Source organism: Phyllostomus hastatus, unplaced genomic scaffold (assembly GCF_019186645.2).
Source record: "Phyllostomus hastatus isolate PE091 unplaced genomic scaffold, TTU_PhHast_1.1 phas_scaffold_501, whole genome shotgun sequence".
Taxonomy (NCBI): domain Eukaryota; kingdom Metazoa; phylum Chordata; class Mammalia; order Chiroptera; family Phyllostomidae; genus Phyllostomus; species Phyllostomus hastatus.
Window position 1 is genome coordinate 24,768,954 of NW_025334033.1, and position 6,918 is coordinate 24,775,871.

Sequence of the window (6,918 nt, forward strand, 5' to 3'; positions counted from 1 at the left end):
ACTGCCTAGCTGGAGAAAGGCAATGACCCTGGAAGACTCCAGAGAAACTTGGGGAAAGCCTGGGAAGGTGGGATGGAGATTGTCCCCAAGTGTCAGGAGAACCAGAGAACAGGCTTAAAACAAGCCTTGCGGAGGCCTAAAACAAAAATTTTCGAATGGAGCAAATTTAAGCTCGGGAATACTGGAGGGCCAGAAAGCTAATGTGATTTGTTCCCAATACTCATAGTATCTGTTCACAACATTTGCTCTGGAGGCTGAATTTTCTTACTGAAAATAATAGCTCTGTCTTAATGTACCTATTGCTTTAAATGAAAATAAGATAAAGTCTACGTGCCGTGAGGTGATTCCATTCCCACTGATTCCTCATCGCAGCGTAAAATTCCTAAGAGCATTTCAAGCAGGACAAGCACTCTCTCTCTGGCAGGCTGCTGTACAGAACACGGACGTGGCAGCCTGCATCATTCCTGCCGACACATCAGCCTCACCCAGATCTCCAACTGGTTTCGACATGCAAAAAGAAATCAGCAAATTCTATCTGTTGATGAGTACCTCTACATACCAGTACCTTCCATTCCCAGAGAAGGGCTGGGTTCCTAGACAAGATCATTAAAATGATCAGGGAAAGTTTTTCCTTTAAGAAAATAGAGAGGCTTACTGAAAGACCCACACCAACTTCAAACTGGTTTGAAACAATTCACCACCCCACCCGGGTGAGAACAGACTCACTCAGCTCCACCCTACCACAGAAACAGAACAATTTCCTCTGGCCTTTAAAACATTCATTAATGAAACTGTTAATTGTCTGACTGCAAGAGCTCTTAACTTGAGTAAAAATCTAGACATTAATGAAAACCTGTTGAAAAACAAGTAATTTACAGTTAGCATCAGTACTAGCTTAAAGATAATTTAAGGGTTTGTCCTTTTTAAAAAAACCCTATAGATTGGCTTGTGTATTACTGTTTCACTTCAAATACACAGTTAGAACAAACACAGTACAAGTGAAACAGCTTTAACTTCTCTCCAGAAAAGAAAGGTAAAACAAAGTTTGCAAACAGGTTGAAACTGACAAACAAAAAAGTAAACCTAAAAGTCAACACTTGAAATAGTAAGAATAAGCTCTACTGAAATGAATTAAGAACCAGCTCCAGGAAGACCACACATTAATTCGCAGGAACAAAAGCGTGTTGCAACAGAGCTGGTCTGCAGAGCAGAATCTGACTCTAACCCCACAGTTTCGCTGACACGCCCACTTTATAGTTTCATTGTAGTGTTGACACATCTCCACAAAACACAGCCCTAGCAACCATGCTGAATCAATCAGGGACTCGATGATACAAAGAGGATTTTTAAAACCAAAAAAAGGAGGGGGGTGGAGGAAGGTGGAGGGCTGGGCTTCCCCACCAAAAACCTTACTGTGCAAAATGCTGTGTCTAAGGGACCAGACAGCAATTCTAAACCAAAAGGGGAGAAAAAGAAACACATGAGGGGGGGTGGGCAGGAAATTCTCCCTGTACTCCACACTCCAACCCCCAAAGCATTTTTATTGAATAGAACCGTACTGAAAGCACATACTTTCTCCTTGGTTTTATGGTCTTAATTAATGCCTGAGTCACAGGGCCAAGTCATCTCCAGAAATCCTGGAATTCTGCCCAGCGGCCATGATCATTCTGAGCAGGACGGACACACAGCACTTGCTCTGGCTTGTCCCTTGTATTGCCTGATGGGAATCCATTTTTGTTTGCTACCTACAGACAGGCTGCAGCCTTCTGCTCTCAGAGCCTCTCCATACACAGTCTCCTGATCTGGGGATGGAGTGGGCGGAGAGAGACCAGCGGGAAGAATGACCTCAGTTGGCAGGAAGCACTTTCAGAGTTGAGAAATCAAGGCCTTCACATCTACAAATCAATTTCAGCATTTTATGGCCTGCAAATTGTGTTTCCAATGGGGCCCTGCTGCCAACAGAAAAAAGGCCTAAACTCACACACTGGACTTTACCTACTGATTCATAAATATCTCTTACACACACGCAAGCACACCAGCCCCCAAATCAGACTGCACTTGCAATTGTTCTCCAAACCCTCAGCACTGTCCTGCTGCCTTCAGGCCAGGGCTCTCTGAGTTCCCTCCACTGGGAACTCTCAATCGCAACCAGCTAACATCCCCATGAGGCCTCTGGACACAAACAGCGCTGTTACCTCTTCCCCTGCTCCGTGCTCCTGTGGCTGTTGTGTGTCTGACATTTCAGAGCCAAGTGTATCTAGGCAGTCTTCCATTCTACCTGCCCATGGAGTTTCTGTGTTACTCACTCTGGTATTCTAATGGGTCTGACTGAGCGCAGTGCCCAGCACACACTAAGCGTCCAGTCACAAGTTGGGAGGGTTTACAACACCAGGTTTTTCCATATTCTGTCTTTTTTTCCTTCTTTTCCAATGCACTTCCCTTCCTCAATTTCCTTTCTCTCCCTCAGACTGAGCATTTCCAGTGCAATTCCAGGGCCACACACATTCAGAGCTGGGGCCTTCAATTCCCAGCTTCTGCACAAATCTTTGCAAAGCCTGGCCAGCTCACTGGAGGGCACGTTCTTTTTCTTCATGATATGCAGCCCATTCCCACCCCAGCTCAGCACCCCACCTCTGTCCTATCAAGGCTATTGGGTCCAAGCTCTGTCCAATGAGCAAGGTTGAAATGTAACCTACATCTCCTGTGGAAGGAGGTGGAAAGGAGGAAGGATTTGAAGAGTGGCCTTGGGACTCTGACTTCCTGTGAGCTGTGTGCAGCAGACTGGGAGTGGCAGGGAGACAAAGGGCACAGTTCCGGTCACAGCCACTCCCGTCAGTCGGAACTTCCAACACCAAGCCCAGGATTAGACTACCTGGGTGCTATTGACTTCTCTCTGACAAGATTGAGCTCAGACAGCTTAAAAACTTCAGGTGTATCCTGAAAAGGTGATTTGGAGGTAATCTCCAGAGAACCACCCAGAACAAGCCTGGGTCTCCCTGACCCCTCCTGCTGACCTGCTCCCCAACAAAGTAGATGGGACTGCCTCTGCCCATAGGAGAAGGAAAAATACAGCAGACTGTGAAAGGGCGGAAAAACTTTTTTTTTAATGACTGGAATTTCCTCTGAGTTAGCCTAAAACTAGAATAGGGTGTGGTACGAGGGAAAATGAGGAGGGTGGATTCTCATGTCAAAAAGAGCATTCCTTTTCTATCGAATTCTCACAATCCAATCCAGAACACAAGTTAAGTCACATTAACTTTAAGTAACAGTTTCCCTAAGGTTAAATCTGATGCTCAGATCTGGGGGACAGCTGGGTTAAAGAGACAAGGAGCCCCAGCCAAGCTTGGGAACTAACATAGATTTGGGGAAGTATAACATTCAAAATCCAGTTACTGCCTCAACAATTCACTTACTTTGTCTACTTTTTGTCCCTTTTGTTCACTGCAGTATCCCCAGTGCCTGTAACTGTGAGTAGAATTTAACAGGTGCTTAAGAAATACTGTGGAATGAATGCATGTCTAGAGCAGCCCAGCAGGGCCTAGGATTCCTGTGTGACACACCCACCCTCCATGAACCAAAAAAGGCCAGAGGGCGCCCCCCCCCCCCCCGCCACAAGCAGAATGAGAACAAAGGCTCATGACTGCGTGTTGTGTTGGTGACAAGAGTCTAGGCCCAGTGGTGCAGGAAGTGCCTACAGACCTCAAAATCAATATCAATTACAGAAAGATACCTACCTTGCCAGAAAAACTATTTCAATCAGACATTAATCAGGAAACTAATGGCCAGGACTGCTGGCCTAATGTCTGGCCTAATGTCAATCAATACAGCACTTTAATAGCTCAAGCACAGAATGGTAAGTTCTGAGACGCCAGTCCAAGAACAAGTTCCTGAGCAAAGTCAGTGAGTCAGCAATATTCCTTGGGCATTTAACCCAAGCAGGTCATCTGGCACTGCAGGAAACTACAAAATCTGGGGGTCTCCAAATCATAAACCCCCAACTGAAAACAAATGCACATTGATGGTCACACTCGTCCACTGCATATGTGAGGGACAATTTTGGAGAAACTCTTGAAGCTTTTAGCAAATAGGCAGAATCAGGAGAAGGGAGGAAAGCGCTAAGCGGGAATATCTTAACACCACTGGCCTCTCTGAACTTGGCTTCATCTAAAATCTTCCTTCACATTGCCTGAATATTACATTATGTGTCGCCTTGATTCCAAAGCCTCTAACTCTATAAATTACAGATCTGTTTAGGTAATAAGTTTTTCTTTTTTTTAAAGAACTCCTCTGGATTGCTTTTTAGGATCACCAATCATTCCTGATATAGAATATTAGTGTACATAAATGAATAAATTCAATTTGCTAATCTCGAGCTGGGTGTTAAAGACACTGAGGTAGGAAGGAGGAGGGAATGCAGAAGTGGCTAAGCTTGGGAGGCTTTTGTAAATTGTCAGGACAGAAGGTCTCTAAGGAGGCACGAGAAAGGCAGAGAAAAGTGGAGGAGGGGGCAAAAACATAATTTTCCAATTAAAGTAATTTAATCTGCGTCAACTTTAAAACTAATAAAAGTTCCAAAAAATATATTTCGGTGGTTTATTCTTCCTACCCACATACCTTCCCTTACCCTTCCACCTTTCCTCCCCCCATCACCCCACCACCCAAATTAGTCTTTAGAAACCAGCGCATGTTAAGTAGGTTTTCTGGGCTAGCCTGGAACCTAAGCACCTCCTATAACATTGTTTCAGTGGGTAAGTGCATTGTTTTTCAAACCATCAAGTTCCAGAGGGGCACCCACTTTTGAACAGAATCTGTCTGAACTCGGGGCCCCAGGTTCCCGGACTCCAGAACTTACAGTTCTTGGAAAAGACCAAATGTGCACCCATAAGGCCACTGTCCTTTTACACACAAATTCAGAAGACCCATAGCTTTAAAATGGCAAATCTTAACATACAAATGACATTCCACAATTGCCTGGCACAATGTTTTCAGTATGCTTTACATATTTTATTTCTGAGTGAACATGTTTTTTGAAATTTTTGATAATAACCTTATGGGAATGGAGGTTAAAAAATGGGCATCCTTAAACCACTTTCATAGCTAAGGAAATTGATGTTCACCCCCAACCGTCAGTTTATGGAATCCAGCCCTCTCACAGCAGGCGCTGGGACCCACTCCACATAACTGCAGGGAGAGGCCCAGGGGCCACACCCTTTTCTGTACCCTCAGTCCCTGACTCACTGTGGCATCATCAAGACAACCCTCCCCACAGAACCCGGAGGGACACTTCCTTCCTGATTCAAAAGGGGTCAATCAAGTGGGAAACTCTCCAAACACAAGGAAATCAGAAGTTGCTCTCTCGCAAGATAACGTAGACAAAGGAGAAGGAACTGAAGGGTTTTTGTTTGTTTGTTTGTTTTCATTTCGCTTCGGGGACCAGGGCTGCTACTAAAAATTCCTACCCCTCCTCCTCTTCCCCCCACCGCTTCTCTCCAGCTGGTCGGTTCAAGTTTCACAAAAACGCATTTGTTTCAAGTAAAGTAACTTGTAAAAGATGGGGATTACTTTCTAAACGGCCGTAAAGCTTTTGTTAAACGTGGAGGTAAATGTCCCGCGTTACTGCTCTTCTTGGGACCTGAGGCTCCCAGGGCGGCCACGCCCTGCTCCCCCCACACCTTGCCCGCGCCTTGTGCGTCTGGAATGTGGGGCCTCCCTTTCCACCCCTCCCCTGTGCCACCTCTCCGGGCTTCCTGGGAACACTTGGGGGGGGGGGGCTGCACGACCCTGTCCCTCTACCCTGTACCCCAACGCGGGGCAGAACTGGCCACTCTCACTGCAGTGGGACCGTCTTGCCACTGCGCCCCCTCTCCGCAGAACCCCGTGCGGACCGCCCCCCAGCCCCTCCGTCTGATGGCCTACAGAGTCCCCGTTGCTCGAGCCTCTCTTTGCAAGGCCGTCTTCTTCCCGGTGTCTCCCAGCCCCGCTAGCACAGCGGCCCCCCGGGGAGGTAGCGGGAGGGAAGGGCGCGCCGCTTACCTGGGCTGGGCGCAGAGAGCTGTGAGTGTCCGCAGGAACAGAGCGCAGCCGGCAGGCCTGGGTGGGGCTTTTATAGCAGCCACATCCTCCCGGTGCAGGCGAGACCCGCCCCGCCCTGCCCCGCCTCCTGGTTCCCGGTCCGCTCCCACCCGGAGTCAGGGTGACTCACCCTCTCCGACCAGCCTGCCTGGAGGGCCAGCCCCACCCTGGACCGTTCCCCTGGCCTCTCCGTGCCCAAGCGGCCCCCGCGCCCGCGGCCCTGCCCTCCATGAAGGCGTCCCCAAGGCTCTTTCGAGGGCCGTCGGCCTGGTTTCTTCCTCCCTTCCTCATTTTACTTCTTGAGCGCCACATGTCGTGCTCAGCCCTGGTTTAGATTAATAAATTAACAAGACTTTGGTAGACTCAGAGCTTCATTAAGTCACTTTTTTCTTTTTGGCGTCGATGCAATGGAACGAAAAACTGGTCCAAAAAACATAAGTCGTGATTCCCCTGGGCTGCGGCCATTGGAATCCAGCTCTCCATTACCGTCCGCAAACTTGTTAGCTTAATCTCGGGCCAGCAGTTCCCAGGAGGAATGCAGGGAGGGCGATCCTTCGGCTCTCACCCCGCCAGGACTCTGAGCCAGCAGGGAGGCCAGAGCCAGGATTGGGGAGCAGGAGCAGAAGCCAGGAGCCAGACTCCAGCCCCTTCCTGCGCCGGGAGGCACCCTTTCCCTTGGAGAGCTCGGCTGCGCTTCTCTCCGAGCCTCCGGGGCGGACTCAGCACTCAGCGTTGGGCAGCTCTGTGCATCCTCGTGGCAGGCCTTCCCAGGCTGGGTGGGGCGGGTGGCTTTCAACCTCCAGTTCCAACAAAGAAGTTTCCTGTCTTTTTTCACAACGGTCATTT

General features: G+C 48.4%; 1 protein-coding gene across 1 annotated transcript in view; it reads right to left on the minus strand.

Annotated features, from left to right (window-relative positions):
- ANXA2 (annexin A2) overlaps window positions 1–6,185 on the minus strand; it is a 42,195-nt gene extending 36,010 nt beyond the window's left edge. Inside the window, exon 1 of the mRNA XM_045823588.1 lies at window positions 6,034–6,185. The gene's annotated coding sequence lies outside the window, so the exon portion shown is untranslated. The remainder of the gene's footprint in view (window positions 1–6,033) is intronic.
- Window positions 6,186–6,918: the final 733 nt, after the last annotated feature.